The sequence below is a fragment of the Ranitomeya variabilis genome, chromosome 2 (genome assembly GCF_051348905.1).
Source record: "Ranitomeya variabilis isolate aRanVar5 chromosome 2, aRanVar5.hap1, whole genome shotgun sequence".
NCBI classification, from domain to species: Eukaryota; Metazoa; Chordata; class Amphibia; order Anura; family Dendrobatidae; genus Ranitomeya; species Ranitomeya variabilis.
The window spans coordinates 179194553-179216446 of NC_135233.1; the positions used below are offsets into that span (position 1 = coordinate 179194553).

Here is a 21894-nt window from a genome sequence, read left to right on the forward strand (position 1 = left end):
ATCCTGTCCAGACAAGATCACATGTAGTGATATAAGAAGCTGACACAGGATTGTGGTTGGTGGATAGTGGGGATATTAATTTTTAGGAGTAGGCTGACAGTAATCCTTTTGGGAAGGAGCTGTAGACCAGCATGTCATGTCCCGCCCCCACCACCAGAGAACCAACCACATCAGGTAGGGTAAGACAGATACAGGAGTATTATCCCTGGAGGCCCTCTGACTAGCTAGCTACGCAAAAATATTTGGCTGACCCTGAGAACCAACCTTTCTCATTCTACAGACAAATAATGACCATATGATGGATGTATAAGTGCACCTAGGCAGGCCTAGGTAGTTAGTGAGCACAAAAACAGGTGACGTGCTAGGACGCAAATTAAGATTTTCTACAGATGTGACAAAGGAGAGAGTGTAGAGCTATACTTTGGACGGTTACAGCTGAAATGGGAAGACATGGGGTACAGTCCCATAAACCCACTTGATGTTAGAGTATTGGTAAATACATTCATTGACGGTATGACCAAAGACTTACGAGACGAAATATAGACAGCCAGACCTGAATGGCGAAATGTAGATCCGAAAGATCTCCTGAAGGTTTCTAAAGAAGTTGAACAAATTAGGACAATAAAACGACGTGTCATGTATGCTGGAGCAGACACATCTTTCTTCTCCAGTTGGTTAGGTGGGATCAAGGGATTCCTTCAATAAGTTTGTTTAGTACTAATTGCCCTCCTTATAATTGGATCGATAATTCTCTGTTGTGTTATTCCCTTGTATAAAAAGGTTATTGCCAAAGCAACTCCGACTGGCACCTTCCTCAATCAAGAAATAGATCCACCAGAGTACGATGGTACTGATCCAGGGGAGATCCCGAAGTATATTCCTCTCAAGAGAATAGACAAAACCCCCCATTCTCAGATGATGCTAAGAGATTTAGTTTAGGGACAGTGGGAGAACTCCATGTGAGGTTAGTGAAGGGTTCAGCTGCCTGGAGGCCTCTCGCTAGGGGAGAGTTTCTGAGGTGTCTGGATGAAGAAATCCACCTCCCCTTTTCCCATCACATGGACAGTCTCGAAGGATCTTTCTTTAAGGGAAAAACTTAGTGTTTAGGGGGGATTGTCAAGGTGAAAATATATTTTCTTATATACCTTTTGTACTTTTATATATCTTATACTGTGAAACAATAAGTTTTCCCTTGCTAATGCAAATGTAACTGTATCTAAAGGTGGCTGCCAGTGTTCATTCTTCACTTCAGTTTAGAATGTGAAGGGTTAAAGTTTCATTTCTCCTGAAAAGATAACTCTGGAATGTGAAGAAAGAAGTAACCACCGGGAGACGTTCTGACGAATCAGAGAGAGAGAGACTGAGCACTAGATGTATGCTGCTTAAACTCTGCCTAATGCACGCCTTCCCCTAACACTCAATATAGTATTGTGTATTCTAAAATAAAGTTCAGTTGCTGTGACCGTTACACACATGTGTGTGGATGCACGAGCATGCACTGAGATTGAACCAGCTACCTGTCTGACTCATTCTCACCCGGTACCACATGCTTATAGTTTAATTTGGAATGACTGGTGAATGAGGGTATATTGTCGTTACGACCCCGACAACGGTCTACCTAGGCATTACGCCCTGGTACATGATAAGGATTTTAGATCTCTAAAAATCAGCCCTATTGACCATATACCTAAACATGTTTCCAATAGATCATGTTCTCCTGTAGAATGTAAACCCAGAAGGGCAGGGTCCTCTCCCCTCTGTACCAGTCTGTCATTGTTAGTTTTGTTTACTGTAAGTGATATTTGCATTTTGATGTAACCAGGGCCGTATTTAGAGTTTCTGCTGCCCTAGGCACTTTTCGTGCTGCCTCCCCCATTGGCGAGTATGACTAATGCAGACACTATCGACAGTGACTTAGGCTACTTTCACATCAGCGATTTCTGACATTTGCGGCAGATCCGGCAGTTTTTCCGCATCCGTAACGGATCACTTATGGCAACACTGTGTTCGGCCTCATTCATTCCCTATGGGACTTGCGGCACTTGCGGTTTTGCTGCGATCTGGCAAATGCGGTACTTGCAGCAACAGGAAAAAAAAATGCTGCTAGCAGTGGTTTTTTTTGTCTCACCTCAAGTGCCGCACATGTCCGCAAGTCCCATAGGGAATGAATGAGGCCGAACGCAGAGTTGCCGGCCCGTAAGTGATATGTTACGCGACAGATGAGGAAAAACTGCAGTATCTGCCGCGAACGGAGAAAATCGCTGATGTGAAAGGAGCCTTAGCAAACCTTTCCATTAGTTGTCATGTGAGAATCTGGTGGATCTCATACACAGTACATGGTCAGTTGATTCTGCCAAGGTTGCACGGTTTGGCTGACAGATTTTTAAGGGGAACCTGTCAGTCGATTCATACTACCAAAACCACGGGCAGCATCAGTCAGACTGCAAACAGGGAAGTTTGCAAACAGGGAAGTTTATCTCTGCAATGCTCGGACGTTTCAGAGAGAATAGTTTGAAGAGCTGGATGGGTAATTTAGTGAGAGAACTGACTAATCTGTTGCTATCATCTGTGGGCTTCTCCCTCCATGTCTCTAGATCAGGGCTGGGCAATTTATTTTCCCGATGGGCCAGATGAAAGACCATGACTGTTGTGGAGGCCGAACCAATAGCATGAAAATAATTCTACTCATTATTAATATTAATTGTATCACTTAATATTGAGCAGAATTAAGTATGCTGACACCCCCCTATATATCTTTAAGCCCCCCAAAGCCCCTTACATACAGCATGAGCCCCACACAGCCTCTCCATAAACTGCATGAGCCCCACACAGCCTCCCCATAAACTGCATGAGCCCCACACAGCCTCCCCATATACTGCATGAGCCCTACACAGCCTCCCCATATACTGCATGAGCCCCACACAGCCTCCCCATAAACTGCATGAGCCCCACACAGCCTCCCCATATACTGCATGAGCCCCACACAGCCTCCCCATATACTGCATGAACCCCACAGCCTCCCCATATACTGCATGAACCCCACAGCCTCCCCATATACTGCATGAGCCCCACAAAGCCTCCCCATATACAGCATGAGCCCCACACAGCCTCCCTATATACAGCATGAGCCCCACACAGCCTCCCTATATACTGCATGAGCCCCACACAGCCTCCCCATATACAGCATGAGCCCCACACAGCCTCCCCATATACAGCATGAGCCCCACACAGCCTCCCCATATACAGCATGAGCCCCACAGCCTCCCCATATACAGCATGAGCCCCACACAGCCTCCCTATATACAGCATGAGCCCCACACAGCCTCCCTATATACAGCATGAGCCCCACACAGCCTCCCTATATACAGCATGAGCCCTACACAGCCTCCCTATATACATCATGAGCCCCACACAGCCTCTCTATATACAGCATGAGCCCCACACAGCCTCCCCATATACAGCATGCGACCAGCCTCTCATCTCCTCTCATCAGCAGCCTCCCCTCTCCAGCCTCTCATCTCCTCTCCTCAGCAGCCTCCCCTCTACAGCCTCTCATCCCCTCTCCTCAGCAGCCTCCCCTCTCCTCACCAGCCTCTCATATCCTCCCCTTAGCAGCCTCCCCTCTCCTCACTCACATCAGCAGCCTCTCATCTCCTCTCCTCAGCAGCCTCCTCTCACCAGCCTCTCATCTCTCCTTTCCAGCCTATCATCTCCTTTCCTTTCCAGCCTCTCATCTCCTCTCCAGCCTCACATCTCCTCTCCTTTCATCTCCTCTCCTTACCAGCCTCTCATCTCCTCTCCAGCCTCTCATCTCCTCTCCTTACCAGCCTCTCATCTCCTCTCCAGCCTCATCTCCTCTCCAGCCTCTCATCTCCTCCCCTTAGCAGCCTCCCCTCTCCTCACTCACATCAGCAGACTCCCATCTCCTCTCATCTCACTCCTCTCTGCGGCTTCCTCTGAGTCCTCACACACTGCCCGCCTCCTCTCCCTGCTCACCGCCAACTTCAGTATCTTCTCCCACAAACATGACCTGCTTCTCTGCAGTCTGCTTCAGTATTCCTACATTAAGAAGAGCGCGCAGCGTGTCACATGACCGGCGTCAGGACCATGATGCACTTGGGCCTGCTGCTGCTTAAAGGCGCAGCACCCATTTCTGCCCTATACAGTAGTCAGAGCAGTAATGCCCTGATGGCAGCACTGCGCCCGAGACCCCCTCCCCCCGCAGCAGCCGGGACTGAGGTGGGTGGGCGGGGCGACCCCGGACTTTAAAAAAAAAAACATTTTTTTTTTTTTTTTAAACTTACTCAGGTGCTGCCCCCTGCATTGTCCCCGCCCTAGGCACGTGCCCTCAAGTGCCTAGTGGCAAATACGGCCCTGGATATAACCCCTTCTCATGTACAGCACCATGGAATTAATGGTGCTATATAAATAATAATAATAATAGATCCACAAAATTAAATATAAAAGTATATTGGATCTATAAATTGGGTAGCCTAAAGCCACAAGGTTTAAAAGAAATAACTGAGGTTTTTATCTGAATTTCATTGTCCCTTTTGTCTGAGAAATATTTATGAACTTCTTATAGAGTTATATCTGCATAATTTATTTTCATATATATTATATATTATGATTAATTTACATTTTAAAGGAAAAACTAAAAGTTTTTTTATCCCCATTACACAGTCCCCTTGGCCAAAGAAATGTTTAGTTTTTTTTATATTCATTTCAGTATTCTTGTACATTTTTATACATATATTTATTCTAACATTTTTAGTTATCTATATATATATTATTATTAATTTGTGTCTTTATATCTAATTATTCATTGTGTTACCTTTGGAGAGCATGCTTTTTATTTTCTCTGCGGTAATCTCATTCATTTTTTCTGTGTGGTAATTGTTGTGTTTTCATATTGTGTAGTTTGGGTTTCCTCTAGGGAGTTGACAATTGCGCTCCCTATATTGGAAACAAGCTGTACCTCATATAGTGATTTCTGGGGTGCTATGTATAATAACAAAAATTTGTTTACTTATATATTTTTTTTCTGTGCCTTTCCCTTGTTTGTCCCCTGGGGGATGCCGTTGACCCTGTTGTGGTCCCGGGGTCTGGTGGTCCCAGCTGGCAGGGGTTCAGCTGTAAGGCATCTGCTTTTATACTTGAATGACCCTTTCATTATAAGTTCTTGTCCATTCAGTGGAAGTTGGGTCTTTTTTCACTGATTTTCTTCTTTTTTAAATGCTGTAAACTGGAGTTGTTACCTGGAAGTGTAAGACATCATTAATTTGATCAGAATAAACTGTTTCATTATGTATAATATAACCTGTTGGAAATGTTAACCCTGTGATGGCTATGAACTTTGACACCATGTCATCTGATTTGTTGGCGCTCGTTTTTTTGAAACTCAGCATCCTCTCTTAACTATATATACTTGTGATACCTGTACATATTGTGTGGTATTTCCTGATGAAGGGGGCATGAGACCCCCAAAACGCATAAAATAAGCCACTGAGAATCCTTGATATTTTTCCTGAATTTATCCTTGCGGCAGCGTGGAGTATAACTACAAATTCCCTTTGAATATATGGTTTCTTTTGGTAGTGGAAGACCTGTAGAGCTGCAGCAGCCATCAACCCACGGTATATGCCTTTATCTCATCCTAACCAGGTGAGCAAACTTCATGATATATTCTCTCCTTTGTAACATGGATAAGACCCTATTGCGCTTTTTTGTCTCCCTATTCTTTGCAATAATTAACTATTTTGTGGGACACCACTCTGATTTAAGGGTACAAAAATTAAAAGGTTGAAGATACAAAATTTTCAAATTTTTTTGCCAAATATCAATTTTTTTTTCATAAATAAATGCAAATTATATCGAAGAGGTTTTACCACTAACATGAAATACAGTATGTCACGAAAAAAACAACCTTAGACTCCATGGGATACGTTGAAGCGTTCCAGAGCTATAACCTCAAAGTGACAATGGTCAGAATTGGAAAAATTGGCCCGGTCATTAAGTACCAAATTGGCTCAGTCAGTAAAGGCCCCATCTCACTAAGCGAGATCGCTAGCGAGATCGTTGCTGAGTCACAAGTTTTGTGACGCAACAGCGACCTCAGTAGCGATCTCGCTATGTGTGACACGTAGCAGCGACCAGGCCCCTGCTGTAAGATCGCTGGTCATGTCGGAATGGCCTGGACCTTTTTTTGATCGTTGAGGTCCCGCTGGGTAGCACACATCGCTCTGTTTGACACCTTACCAACGACCTCGTTGACAACTCAGACACCGACACATAGGCGTGCATTTGCGTTGCCTTTTCCGCGCCCATTCAGTTCCGATTGGTGGTCGCTACTGCGTTCTGATTGGTTTGCGGCCATGCCTTATGAGGCGACACGATAGCTCTTTTGTCCTTTGTTCCTGAGCGCGTGGTGGATTGCAGATCGTTGTAGAGTTCTCCGGCCTGCGACTCCTCTTCGATTCTATTCTTCAACGGTTCTTCTGATATCTATACTTTGTGCACGGTAGGTATCTTTGGGGTCTCAAATGCGTTTTCATTTTTCCCTACATTTTCATAGGGCACCTACTAATTACCTGCTATCATTGCTCTGGAGGGAGGGAGTGAGGGCTTGGCTGCTATCTGTGTACATATACTTTTGCACGGGCTGCCATTTTAGGGGGTCTTGTGCGTGCACACCCATACAGCATGTTTTCTGTCATGCACGGTAACGGAATGGAGTGCTTTTATTTTTTTATTTATTTTTTTTTTAAATAACTTTCTCATATTTTTATTTTATTTGTTTCAGTTTGCAGCATCATGAACAATGCGCAGTGTGCTGTTGTGTTTGCTGCATTGCTGGTTGAGGAAGCTCGGCGTCAAGATGAGGCACGGATGCTAGAGAGGCGTTCCAAACGAAAGCGTCGCATGTGGACCAGAGAGTGGCTGCAGAAGAGGTCTGATTTGACCCACATGCAACTTGTAAGAGAGCTTCAGGAGAAGAATCCTCATGATTTCCGCAACTATCTGCGGATGTCAGAGGAATCCTTCAAACATTTACTGGAAAGAATTACTCCACTGATTCAACGGAAGGATACAGCGATGCGTGCTGCCATCCCGGCAGATGAAAGATTGGCAGTCACGCTGCGATTCCTGGCCACCGGGCGCTCGCTGCAGGACTTGCATTTTTCTTCAGCCATTTCAAGGCCCCCTGCTCAGCGTTCTAATTCCAGAGACATGTAATGCAATTTTCCACAGTCTACGTAGCTACATGCAGTTTCCCAACACGGAGGAGGAATGGAAAAAGATTGCCTCCGATTTTGAGCAGCTTTGGCAGTTCCCTAACTGTGGTGGGGCTTTGGACGGGAAACATGTCCGGATCACTCAACCACCGAACAGCGGATCCTATTTTTATAATTATAAGGGCTATTTCAGCATCATCCTGATGGCCCTTGTTAACGCAAATTACGAATTTATAAATGTAGATGTTGGCATGAACGGAAGGTTTTCCGATGGTTGTGTTTTAGAGCACACACTCTTTGGAGAGCGTTTGAACAACTGTGACCTTCACTTGCCTCCCAACTCTGAGACTAGAGGCAACCTTAATTTTGTTTTTGTCGGTGATGAGGCCTTCCTGCTTCATCCCAATCTTATCAAACCGTTCCCCCAAAAAAGTCTAACAGAGGAAAGAAGAATTTTCAATTACCACTTGTCAAGGGCACGTCGGGTTGTAGAAAATGCATTCGGTATCATGGCTAATCGCTTCAGAGTTTTCCACACGCCTATTAACATGAAGCTTGAATCGATAGACTCCGTTGTTTTGGCTTGTTGTGTGCTTCACAACTTCCTTCGCCGTCGCGATGCATTGGCGTACAGTCCACCTGGCTTCATGGACTCTGTGGGCCTAGTAAATGGGGAAGTGCCGCTCGGTGAATGGCGTGCAAATGATCCCGCAATTGCAGGCCTTCAACCATTGGGACCTGGCAGAAACACCCACGATGCGAAGACCTGCCGAGACAACTACTGCCTACTAACTTATAGTGGGCTACTACTGACATTTATACACTGTTTTAATTATTGTAATGATTTGTCTAATAAACTGTGTGTTTTACTTTGCAAAAGCTTTGTTTCTCATTCTTTCAGTAGTAAGGGCCCGTATATACATACGTGTACTCTTATGTATACAGATACATCCATATACACATACATAGAAATCTACACAGGAGGACCGCAGACAGACTTCCTAGGCCTAAAATAATAAAATAGGCTCTATCCACCATTAGGTGGCAGGGATATTCAGGCAGCATTGGTGTGGTGAGCGGAGGACTTCCTAGGCCTAAAATAATAATATAGGCTATATGCAGCTTCCATTAGGTGGCAGGGGTACATGCAATGCATATTCGGCCAATTAAGGGCAGGTGTCTATTTTGGATGCCCAGGAATCAAAGGGGAATGACGGTTGAGGGAGAACATCGGTAATGGAGGAAAAATAGTTAGTAACCATACTGGACAAATGTTGTCTCCTGTCACTTTGAATAGATGCTGCAGTACCTGTCGCATCTGCGGTCATTGCGAAATCACTCCACAACCTGGTCAGAAAACCCCTCTGTCCTACGCCACTTCAGATTTGTGCACATCTAACACCTCTGCCATGTTGCCTCCTGCAGCTCGTGTGAGAACCATCACCGGCCCCTTTTGAGGATACACAAAGCATAATCCGGCATGTGGGCCAATTTTTCCAGTTGTCAACTCAGTGCATATGCTGGGTTGAGGAGCACTTGCTGGCAAATCAACGTCACTTGTCTCCCTCTAAAATCCTGAACCCGGCCATCCTCCTCGTCCTCCTCCTCTTCGTCCGCCACCTCGTCCTGTAGACTTCCCTGAGCAGACAATGGCTGACTGACATAAAGGCTTCCCTCGTCCTCGGCTGCAGACGCCTGTTCCTTTATGTGCGTCAAACTTTGCATCAGTAGACGCATTAGGGGGATGCTCATGCTTATTACGGCGTTGTCTGCACTAACCAGCCGTGTGCATTCCTCAAAACAGTAGTAAGGGCCCGTATATACATACATGTATTCCTATGTATACAGATACATCCATATACACATACATAGAAATCTACACAGATACCTACATATACACATACATACTCACAGACATACAAATATAAATACCTATCTAAACATAAATACATATCCATACATTAAACCACCAACACTCCAGTCTTCCTGTGCAACCGGAGACGCTGTATTGATAATGCATCACTTTTAAGAACGCAGCAGCGTCTTCGGTCTGACCTGGAGATTAGAATTCAGCCCGCTTCCTTCGCGCACGCAGTAGCATCCTGTAATAAACCTGCTGGAGACGTTGATGCGTCGTAGGCGTGGTTTACGGCGTTGATGCGTTGTGGGCGGGTTAAAGGACATTGATGCGGCCTAGCTTGTAACAAGAGGCGGCAAAATGGCGGTCAGGAGACGAGCAACACCATGGGGCGACGCAGAAGTGCGCTACTTAGTTACAGAGTTAGATGCCAGGGATTATGGGTGTCATGAGCACTCAGAACATCCAGTCCTCCACAAGCAGGCTGTGCTGCGGAGGATCAGTCGGGGCCTAGCCCAGAGATTTGGGGTGCAGCGCTCCAGTACCCAGATCCGGAAGAAGCTGGCGGATCTGCAGTACAGATCCAGTGAGCGCATCGCCAGCATCCGGTCACAGAGCCTGCCCCATCGTGGTGAGTGACGTTAAGATAGGTTAGCATAAGATATGGCCAGAGCCGTATTTGGAGTTTCTGCTGCCCTATGCACTTTTCGTGCTGCCTCCCCCATTGATGACTATGACTAAAATGCAGAGACTGTCAGCAGTGACGGGCTACTTTCACACCACTGTTTTTTGCCATTCACGGCAGATCCAACAGTTTTTCCACATCTGCCGTGTAACAGATCAGTTACGACAACACTGCATTCGGCCTCATTCATTCCCCATGGGACTTGTGGACATGTGCAGCACTTGCGGTTCTTGCAACAGCAGGAAACAAAACGCTGCTAGCGGTGTTTTTTTGTCTCACCGCAAGTGTAGCACATGTCCGCAAGTAGCCATCACTACCTTTCCCTGCACCTTCCTTGCTCATCACCATCCCTCCCTGACCAAAAACTAAACTATAAAGCTTTCTATACTGTTTTCTATACACTAAAAAAACAATTACCTGACATATTCCAATGATAATGAGGGCGGTGGTGGCGCGCACCCAACGTCAGACACACCGTTGTAACATGAGGGGCCCTGGGCTTGTACCGCCGTCCAGGAGAGAGTGTCCCCCCCAATGTCAAACAGTGCTCTACCACTTGCTAAATTATCTGTTGCTGCTCCACCACTGTTTAGTCTATGCGCTGAAATCCTTCCATGCCTGGCACAGACAATAACAACTTGTTGACATGTATGATGCTTCTTAAAATAGTCAGGGGCCCTTTTAATACAGGACAGGGGACGTTATTACAAAGGCGGGGACATGTATATGTATCACAGATACACTGCTCAGGGGGGACAGTATACACACATATACGTATACACCACACAGTGCTCCATCTTGTATAATGGCAGCACATAATGCTCTGCTCCGTACACACACACGCATGTGGCTCTGCACACATGCCGGTCCGCTCTGCACACACCCGGCTCGGCTCCGCACGCCTCGTACACACCCGGCTCCGCTCAGTGCACCTCGTACACACCCGGCTCCTCTCAGTGCACCTCGTACACACCCGGCTCCGCTCAGTGCTCCTCGTACACACCCGGCTCCGCTCAGTGCACCTCGTACACACCCGGCTCCTCTCAGTGCACCTCGTACACACCCGGCTCCGCTCAGTGCACCTCGTACACACCCGGCTCCTCTCAGTGCACCTCGTACACACCCGGCTCCGCTCAGTGCGCCTCGTACACACCCGGCTCCGCTCAGTGCGCCTCGTACACACCCGGCTCCGCTCAGTGCACCTCGTACACACCCGGCTCCGCTCAGTACACCTCTTACACACCCGGCTCCGCTCAGTGCGCCTCGTACACATGCGGCTCTGCTCCATCCACACTGTAAACCCCTCCTTACCCCACACATAAACGAACCCTCATCCATCACCATGACAACCAGCACTGCACAGTCCTGCATACAATGAGGTCCCTGATCATATGACCCAAAATACAGCCCTGTATATGGCGGCACATTAGTTACAACAGTAATTACAGTGCAGCACCTCAGGTATGTAATAATATAATAATTTATTTTTTCTCCAGCACCTGCAGACCCGGAGCCCCAGCCGGAGTCACCTACAGGCTCGTCACCAACAGGCTCGCCAGCATCACTCCATGATATGGGTGAAGCCTTGTCTCCCGGTAATTTTTGCACATAAAAAAAGGTCCATACAACTTGTAAAGGATAGGGCTGTCGTGTACTATGAAGTGTTGTATCTTTCCCTAGCCGGTGATGCCAGAGGATCCGGGTGGTCCCTTAGCTCGTCATCACCCGAGCTACCCGGAAACCGTAAGTGTTAAATAACAAACACGTACCTGATAGTTAGATGCATGTACAGAATAAGGTTTACCATTCCCTCCATAGAAATCCCTACAAGAGAGGACCTCCTGGCTTCACACAGGAGGATGATGGCGGCACAGCGGACACTGACTGAGCAAGTCAAACAGCACGGAGTGATGCTGGCAAGTTTTGTGGCTGCCCAACAGCAGAGCCGCAGCCACTAATTTATTTTTTTTGTTGTTGTTGTTGTATATTTAAGTTTTTTGTTGTTGTTATCTTTATTTTCGTTATAAAACAAAATTACAGTTTATATCCGCTGTTGTGTACGCTTTGTTAAAAACAAATAACATGTTTCATCACTCACACTCATAATATGTATGCATCTGTATACATGCACCCAGCCCATTACCCCGCCTACTAGACCTGCAAATAACTATATGCTGAATTCAGAAAAGCAGGCTGCAAGTTTGAAACAACAAAACATTATTATTTATAACAAATATTAACATAAACATTTTAAATTAACTCTTTCATTAACAATAACTTAACTATTTAACAATTAAACTTAAACCCTAAATGTTAAATGGCACTAAAGTTCTTCATACTGGTTGGGCGGAGAAGTTAATTGGGCAAGGAAAGAATGTGAAAACCAGGGATATTGTGGTGGAGGGGCAAGCGGCAGGTTTTGATGAGATATAATTCGACGGTGTGCTGGTGTGCCACGCATTGCCTCAGGCGTTTCGTTCATTGGCTGCCGTGAACAAGGATCACGTTCCATCCAACTGTGTACAGTGGACGTTTCGTCCAGTTGACCGGCTGCCGCTTTGCTTAAAGTTTCAAAAAATGACCCTTTCGGCGTGGATCCTCTGAGTGTCTTCCAGCTTCCCTAGCCGATCAGCGGCGAAGTTGGCAAAGCTGTCCACGGTAGTGTTGCTCTGCTGGCTTAACATCTGCTTTGCCAAACTGACTAGCTCTGTCGATGGCGACAAGGTGTCCTTTCTTCTACGACAATTGTTTATCCGCCGTGGTACAGAAGCTGAGTTGAGGGTTGAGGGTGCAGGGTCTTCACTCGACCCCTCAGTAGCCTCCGCCAGGCTCGGTTCATCACCCAGCATGTCGTCACTGGTTGCGGTGGACAGATCATCATGCCGATCTTGCTGCAGGAACAGAAAATTAGAAAATTAAGAATTAAGGGGAGGAACTAGTAGTACAGGATAGGATTTGTCATTCAACGGTATGAGCACTGAGTGGGGCAAAAAAGTAAAGGATTGTACTTATCTGAAGTGGAAGGGATAATTTTTCTAAACTGCAGAATAAAGCAGGTAAAAACTTAGTTACTATTTTCTATTCTACTATGGCATGAGAGACCAAGTTTTAATGCTTTTTACAGGGAAGCAAGCAAAGAAGGTACTTACATCTCCAACAGGGGTGTCAGTCGGGATCACAGGGTCTTGATCCAGGGTCTGCCGCATTGAAGATACCATTGTGCGCGGCAGCTCCTGGTCACGGGTGAAGCCAAGCAAGTCATAGTACCATAACGAGGGCACATAAACCTCATCTGTGGCGGCACCAGACTTCATTGACTTCACCACCTTGTTCAGCTCTTTTTTTATACACTGTGCGTAGACCCTGGATCTTTTTCCGGACAACGCTCTCATCCACCTTCTCGCAGGGGTTATGCTGCTTAAAAAGAGCAACAAGTTTTCCATATGCCTCCCTTTTTTTATTTCTGTTACTGTACTCAGCAGATTTAATCTGCCAAAGGCAGGGCAGGGACCGATACATCTCAATTAATTCCCATACAAATTCCTCGCTATTGTAAGACATCTGAAAGAAAGAAAGAAAGAATAGCATACAGTGAGCATATATGGAACATTTTAAAAAGAGTTAAGTTTGAGCCACACTACCGTGTGCCCACGAGACTGCCTAAAATGGCTCCATGTGCAAAAAGTATATGTACACAGATAGCAGCCAAGCCCTCACTCCCTCTTTCCAGAGCAATGATTGCAGATAATTAGTAGGTGCCCTATAATAAATTATGGAAAATGGAAACGCATTTGAGACCCCAAAGATACCTACCGTGCACAAAGTATAGATATCAGAAGAACCGTTGAAGAATAGAATCGAAGAGGAGTCGCAGGCCGGAGAACTCTACAACGATCTGCAATCCACCACGCGCTCAGGAACAAAGGACAAAAGAGCTATCGTGTCGCCTCATAAGGCAAGGCCGCCAACCAATCAGAACGCAGTAGCGACCACCAATCGGAACTGAATGGGCGCGGAAAAGGCAACGCAAATGCACGCCTGTGTGACTACAACGTCACACAGGACGTCCCTCATCGAGGTCTGAATCGTCATAATAGCTGCCATGTGACAGGGTCACAACGACCAACGACATCGTTGTACAGGTCGCTACAGGTCGCCGCATCGCTGCTGCGTCGTTGGGAAGATCTCACTGTTTGACATCTCACCAGCGACCACATAGCGACGCAGCAACGATCCCGGACAGGTCGTATCGTTGTCGGGATCGCTTTAGCGTCGCTAAGTGTGACGGGGCCTTTAGGGGTTAATAGAAAGAGTTGAGGACAATAAGAGATCCACTCCAAAAAGTTGCTTAATGAGGAGTTGGACTATCACCCAGAACGGTTTAATCAGTGGACAGTCCCAAAAAATGTGAAATAAAAAACCTCTAGACAGGACACAACGCCAGCAAAGGGAAGGAATAGATGGGTACATTTTATGTAAAAAGTCTGGCGCATGGTACCAGAGATGAAGGATTTTATACTGATTTTCTTTGTATGAAATACAAGATGTAGTCTTGGTGTCATAAGATTATTCGGATATTCTATGCAGACCGGTGACGTGGATCAGAGTGAAGACAGAAACACGGTATATCAAGACTCAATAGAGTAAATTGTAGGAAAACAGGCTTTAGTTAACAGGTGCAAAGCAAACAGAGGTTCTAAGAATCAAGCAGCAGACATCTGCAGACTCAGGAATATAAGGGTGTTGTCAGTACAGACCGATGATGAGCGTTCAAGCCTGGGAATGCAGGATCCAGAGGTCCGGAGCCCGAACTGGGCTCCTAGCGGAGAGCAGGCCGCAACAGAGGTGGGTGCAGAGCAGATCCGGAGAAGTAAAGTCTTTCAGATGGGAGGCAAACCGGTAGCAAATGGGGTATCACGATGAACAGAAGAGACAGGCAAGATACAAGTCATTCTAGCTTGGCAGCAGGTGAAGTACGAGGTATGCAAGCAATGTATGTTGTGCAGAGTCCCTTCATCTATGCAGCAGACAGGAAACAAGATGGCCCCCGTGAAGCCACTAACTCCATCTTAGATAAGGGCAAGACCAGGCAAAACAGGTACACAATTCAGATTGTTACACTTGGCTGCTCTGGCTCAAACATTTTTCCATATTTTCTGTCATATAGACCCCTGAAAGTCATTTCAAATGTGAGGTGGTCCCAAAAAAATGGTCTTGCAAATTTTGGTGTAAAAATGAGAAATCGCTGGTCTACTTTTAACCCTTATAACTTCCTAACAAAATAAAAACAGTTTCAAAAATTGTGCTGATGTAAAGTAGACTTTAGGGAAATGTTATTTATTAACTATTTTGTGTAACAAGACTGATTGAAGGACATACAAATTAAGTTTGAAAACTGCTAAATTTTCGCCAAATTTCCGATATTTTCCGAAATTAATGCAAGTCATATTAAATAATTTTTACCACTATCATGAAGTACAATATGTCTCAAGAAAATCTCAGAATTTTTGGGTTCCACTGAAGCGTTCCAGAGTTATGACCTCAAATTGACAGTGGTCAGAATTGTAAAAATTGGCCTGGTCAGGAAGGTGAAAAAAGGCTTCAGGGTGAAGGGGTTAACAGCTGATCATGTAGACTACATTTTAAATGATTCAACGCTCAGGAATATGTACAGCCCCATCAGGTTGTAGCAATCCGAGGTAGGACTGGGATAAATCCAAGCTTGTTTAGCTTAGGCAAAAAAACAAACAAAAAAAACAACGACGTTGCAGAAGAGAACTAATTTTTAATATACCATATTTACAGCTCTGGGAAAAATTAAGAGACCATTGCAAAATTTTCAATTTCATTGATTTTTCTCTTTATAGGTATATTTTTAAGTAAAATGTACTGTATATACTCCTGTTTAAGCCGAGATTTTCAGCACATTTTTTTGTGTGCTGAAAACACCCCCCTTGGCTTATACACAAGACACAGTCCCAGAAAGCCAGAGGGGGAGCAGCGGCAGGAGTCGGCGGCTGTGACATCATGCTTACCCTCATTGTGTGGTCCTGCAAGTCCCCACATCTCCGTTGTCCAGCCTCTCCTCTCCTGAGCGGTCACATGGTACCGCTCATTAAGGTAATGAATAGTGATGAGCGAATATACTCGTGCGCGGGGGGTCCTCCGAATATTTTTTTGTGCTTGGAGATTTCGTTTTTCTTGCCGCAGCTGAATGATTTACATCTGTTAGCCAGCATAAGTACATGTGGGGATTCCCTAGCATCCAGGCAACCCCCACATGTACTAACAGATGTAAATCATTCAGCTGCGGCAAGAAAAACAAAATCTCTGAGAACTAAAAAAATATTCGGAGGACCCCCGAGCATGCTCGAGAAATCTCGAGTATATTCGCTCATCACTAGTAATGAATATTGACGTGTTTCCACACTCATAGGCGTGGAGCGCATATTCATTACCTTAATGAGCGGCACTACGTGACCGCTGACTAGAGAGCTGCCGACGCTAGCCAACAGAGGACGAGTATGACGGGGGAGGACGCCGAGCCATGCACACAAGGGGGAGGACGCCGAGCCATGCACACAAGGGGGAGGACGCCGAGCCATGCACACAAGGGGGAGGACGCCGAGCCATGCACACAAGGAGGAGGACGCCGAGCCATGCACACAAGGGGGAGGACGCCGAGCCATGCACACAAGGGGGAGGACGCCGAGCCATGCACACAAGGGGGAGGACGCCGAGCCATGCATAGAAGGGGGAGGACAATAAGCCATGCATAGAAGGGGGGAGGACAATAAGCCATGCATAGAAGGGGGAGGACAATAAGCCATGCATAGAAGGGGGAGGACAATAAGCCATGCATAGAAGGGGGAGGACGGGGAGGATGCTGAGCCATGCATAGAAGAGGGAGGAAGGGGAAGTTGCAGAGCCATGCATACAACCAAGAGACAGGGGTGAGCCACACAGCAGGACAGGGATGAGGGGACAATGCATACCCAGCTTATGCTTGAGTCAATAAGCTTACACAGTTTTCTGTGGCAAAATTAGATGCCTCGGCTTAAACTCGGGTCAGCTTATACTCGAGTATATACGGTAAATTGTTCATTTATTCTATAAACTACTGACAACATGTTTCCAAGAGTTCCAAGCAATAAATTTTATATTTATTTTCTGAAAATGAGAAATGGTCAAAATAACAAAAAAAATGCACTGCTTGCAGAGCTCAAATAAAGCACAAAAGCAAAAAAAAAAAACAAGTTCATAATCATTTAGAAACAACAATACCAATGTTTTAACACAGGAAGAGTTCAGAAATCAATATTTTGTGAAATAACCATGATTTCTAATTACAGCTTTCATGCGTCTTGGCATGCTGTCCACCAATCTTTCACACTGCTTTTGGGTGACACTGCCACTCCTGGTACAAAAATTTAGGCAGTTCTTTGATTGATGGCTTGTGAATCTCCATCTGCCTCTTGATTACATTCCAGAGGTTTGCAATGGGGTTCAGGTCTGGAGATTGGGCTAGCCAGGACAGGGATTTGGTGTGGTGGTCCTTCATCCACACCTTGATTGACCTAGCTGTGTGGCATGGCGCATTGTCCTGCTGGAAAAACCAGTCCTCAGAGTTGGGGAACATTGCCTGAGCAGAAGGAATCAACTGTTTTTCCAGCATAACCTTTGTATGGGTATGTGTCCACGTTCAGGATTGCCTCAGGATTTGGTCAGGATTTTTCATCAGTATTTGTAAGCCAAAACCAGGAGTGGAACAATTAGAGGAAAAGTATAATAGAAACACATGCTCCACTTCGGCATTTATCACCCACTCCTGGTTTTGGCTTACAAATACTGATGTAAAATCCTGACCAAATCCTGATGCAATCCTGAACGTCGACACATACCCTATGAGGCTTGATTCATAAGTCCTTGGCAAAGATTAACCTTCCCAATTCCAGCCATGCTAAAGCATCCCCAGGCCAACACCTGGTCGTCTAATGGCTAGACAGAGACCTGGAGATGAGCACAAGCCAGAGTGTTTTGCACCCACTGTGAAATTTGGTGGAGGATTGATGATGATCTGCTGCCATGACCTTCTTGAACACACTGGGAGCTGTGGCGGGACCAAAGGGCAAGGCTGTGAACATGAAGTGTTCATCGCGAATAGCAAAGCGTAGAAACTTCTGGGATGGGGGAAAGACGAGGACATGAAGACAAACATCCCGGATGTCGATGGATGCTAACTCCCCCTTCTACATAGAGGTTATGACAGAATGGAGGGACTCCGTCCTGAAGAGCTGACCCTACCAAACTTGATTAGAAGCTTGAGGACCAGGATGGGGCACCCAGACCCGTTTTTTGGAACCACGGGCAGGTTCGATATAACCCTTGGAATTTTTTGTTTTCTGGTAGGGGAGCCATGACCCCCGTGCAGGCGTAGCAAATCAATGGCTCGGTAAAAAGATTGTGCTTGTCTTGGAGGACAAGGGAGGAACCGCGACAGATCCAGAAAACACCAGGTCCCTGACCCATTCGTGCACGACAAAGAGCTCCTGGACCTGATGAAACAAAAAAGCAGGCGATCGCCCACTTTGCCGGTGTCGACCAGATGATGCCACGAGTCATTGAGACGAAAATCAATGGGAACTGGATCCCTTAGATATGGAATATTTTGATCGGCTTCTCCACGACTGGTTGGTTTTGTATAAAACCTGGGAGTCATTTGGCTTTGTGCTAGGGAAAGAATTTACTTTTCCGTCCTGTGGCATCAGAGATAAGCTGATCTAGCTTCTCCTCAAATAGATGGGCACTCTGGCCTAGAAGCTAGAGGCTTTTGGACGTAGGGTCTGCTCGCCATAGCCTGCGTCACAGGCGTAGTCTGATAGAAATAGCGTTAGAAGCTGCCAGCGCAGAAGAGTTAGCTGCGTCGAGACAAGTGTGCACCAAACAATCCCCGGCGAAGGTAATCTGATTTGCCAGCTCCACTGGCTCCAGGGGAAGCGCACTGGTCTGTATAGCTCTGTCAAGGGTATCTTTCCAAGAGAGCTGACTTTGGCTACCTACGCCACTGCAAGAGGACGAGTGTCGAACCCAAGGACTCCAATCCCAAACGGCAGGATTCTTATATAACGGTCTGTGGGGTCTTTAATTGAAGACCCGTCTGGTAAAGATGAGGGTCTATGACACCAGACGAGATACCGGTGAGTCAATTGGAGTGGATTTCGCCCACTCCTTATGCAGAGCCGTGGGAAGGGCTATGTTGATTTAAGAGGTTTCTGACCTGTGAAGAGTTTATGCGGTCGCTCTCTATGCCACCGAAATATGTCCTGAAACTCTGGGTGGTTGACAAACACCCTATGAGGACGAATAGTTCTCTTGAAGGACACCGCATGGTCCGGGACAGAGATAGAGTCCTCGTTAACCCTTAAGGTCTGATTGACGGCCTTAATGAGACTAACCACGATCACCTGTACTCAGGTACCATGTTCGCTGCAGACACCTGGGAGGGGGAGCGAGAGAGAGGTTACGGATGCCAAGGTGCAAGAAGGCTCGGGAGACGTGCTATGTACCAGTTTTCTAAGTGCCTGTGTACAGTTGTGGCCAAAAGTATTGACACCCCTGCAATTCTGCCAGATAATACTCAGTTTCTTCCTGAAAATGAGTGCAAACACAAATTCTTTGGTATTATCTAAATTTAATTTGTCTTAAATGAAAAAACACAAAAAGATTTGTCCTAAAGCCAAATTGGATATAATTCCACACCAAACATAAAAAAGGGGGTGGACAAAAGTATTGGCACTGTTAAAAAAAATCATGTGATGCTTCTCGAATTTGTGTAATTAACAGCACCTGTAACTTACCTGTGGCACCTAACAGGTGTTGGCAATAACAATCACACTTGCAGCCAGTTGACATGGATTAAAGTTGACTCAACCTCTGTCCTGTGTCCTTGTGTGTACCACATTGAGCATGGAGAAAAGAAAGAAGACCAAAGAACTGTGAGGACTTAAGAAACCAAATTGTGAGGAAGTATGAGCAATCTCAAGGCTACAAGTCCATCTCCAAAGACCTGAATGTTCCTGTGTCTACCGTGCGCAGTGTCATCAAGAAGTTTAAAGCCCATGGCACTGTGGCTAACCTCCCTAGATGTGGTGTAAAAGAAAACTTGATGAGATTTCAATGCAAGATTGTGCGGATGTTGGATAAAGAACCTCAACTAACATCCAAACAAGTACAAGCTGCCCTGCAGTCCGAGGGTACAACGGTGTCAACCCGTACTATTCGTCGGCGTCTGAATGAAAAGGGACTGTATGGTAGGAGACCCAGGAAGACCCCACTTCTTACCCCGAGACATAAAAAAGCCAGGCTGGAGTTTGCCAAAACTTACCTGAAAAAGCCTAAAACGTTTTGGAAGAATGTTCTCTGGTCAGATGAGACAAAAGTAGAGCTTTTTGGGCAAAGGCATCAACATAGTTTAGAGGAGGAAAAAAAAGAGGCATTCAAAGAAACAAACACGGTCCCTACAGTCAAACATGGCGGAGGTTCCCTGTTTTGGGGTTGCTTTGCTGCCTCTGGACTGCTTGACCGTGTGCATGGCATTATGAAGTCTGAAGACTACCAACAAATTTTGCAGTTAATAGAAGAGAACAAAGGAAGCTTTCTCAAATATATAAAAGCGATAAATTTATTAGTTACAAAAAACACTCATACAAAAAAGACCAATAAAATAGACATGATACAAAAACACATGAACACGTTATCTGTAAATACCCGTGTACAAAACACAAGAGTGTAAAGAAAGACACCAGGATCAATAGAGGAGCGTACCACATAAACCATTAGCTATACATGTTCATAATGTGGACCGTAACTAAGGTGCTACCAAGCCAAAATATCCATGTGTAACTATGAATGAAATACTATGTCTATCACCCTCTATGTGTCCTATGCCATATGGACACGAGTGGTGAAAGAGCTATAGACCATGCGTTTATGTGCACCCTAAGGTCCTAGACACAAAAACCTTATGGACCCTGGAAACGCTAGTGGTCCTGAAAAAAACGGTTATCATATTGAGCACATGGAAGGCTGGTCTCACCTGGTATGCGGACGCTCCAGCACGCACCCCGACGCACGTTTCGCTACTTGTAAGTACTTGCTTTATCAAGGGGAATAGTGTCACACTATTTGAGAAAGCTTCCTTTGTTCTCTTCTATTAACTATGATCTATAAGGAGGATGTTTATGGTTTTTTGTGACATATGGGGGTCACAATGATGTTTCTGGAAAATTGGTCAACAAATTTTGCAGCATAATGTAGGGCCCAGTGTGAGAAAGCTGGGTCTCCCTCAGAGGTCATGGGTCTTCCAGCAGGACAATGACCCAAAACACACTTCAAAAAGCACTAGAAAATGGTTTCAGAAAAAGCACTGGAGACTTCTAAGGTAGCCAGCAATGAGTCCAGACCTGAATCCCATAGAACACCTGTGGAGAGATCTAAAAATGGCAGTTTGGAGAAGGCACCCTTCAAATATCAGGGACCTGGAGCAGTTTGCCAAAGAATAATGGTCTAAAATTCCAGCAGAGCATTGAAAGAAACTCATTGATGGTTACCGGAAGCGGTTGGTCGCAGTTATTTTGGCTAAAGGTTGTGCAACCAAGTATTAGGCTGAGGGTGCCAATACTTTTGTCTGGCCCATTTTTGGAGTTTTGTGTGAAATGATCAATGTTTTGCTTTTTGCTTCATTCTCTTTTGTGTTTTTTTCATTTAAGACAAATTAAATGAAGATAATAATACCAAATAATTTGCGATTGCAATCATTTTCAGGAAGAAACTGAGTATTATCTGACAGAATTGCAGGGGTGTCAATACTTTTGGCCACAACTGTATCTCTCGACTGAGAGCGGCCCCTGCAGGCCAATCATTCCTGAGTGGTAGAGGAACCGTCTGAGACAGCAGGCAAATTGCCCAATCCATGGAGGGACACAAGCGCTGTAGTTAGAGAAGTCATGGACAGAGATGTGGCCCACTCAGGGGGATTAGATATCCCGGAGTCAGCATCGGGCTCCTGAGCGCATTCGGGATCACAGGCTTTGCAAGTATGGCATATTCTGTCCCCG

At 45.7% G+C, this 21894-nt stretch overlaps 1 long non-coding RNA gene across 2 annotated transcripts; it reads left to right on the forward strand.

Moving 5' to 3' along the window:
* Positions 1 to 5622: 5622 nt before the first annotated feature.
* Positions 5623 to 11822, forward strand: LOC143809208 (uncharacterized). 2 transcript variants are annotated; one of them, XR_013222148.1, is made up of 4 exons: positions 5623 to 5664; positions 11275 to 11373; positions 11459 to 11521; positions 11597 to 11822. It is a non-coding gene; the product is annotated as an uncharacterized LOC143809208 (long non-coding RNA). The 2 variants fall into 2 exon arrangements; XR_013222149.1 differs by lacking the exon at positions 5623 to 5664 and adding an exon at positions 11122 to 11157.
* Positions 11823 to 21894: the final 10072 nt, after the last annotated feature.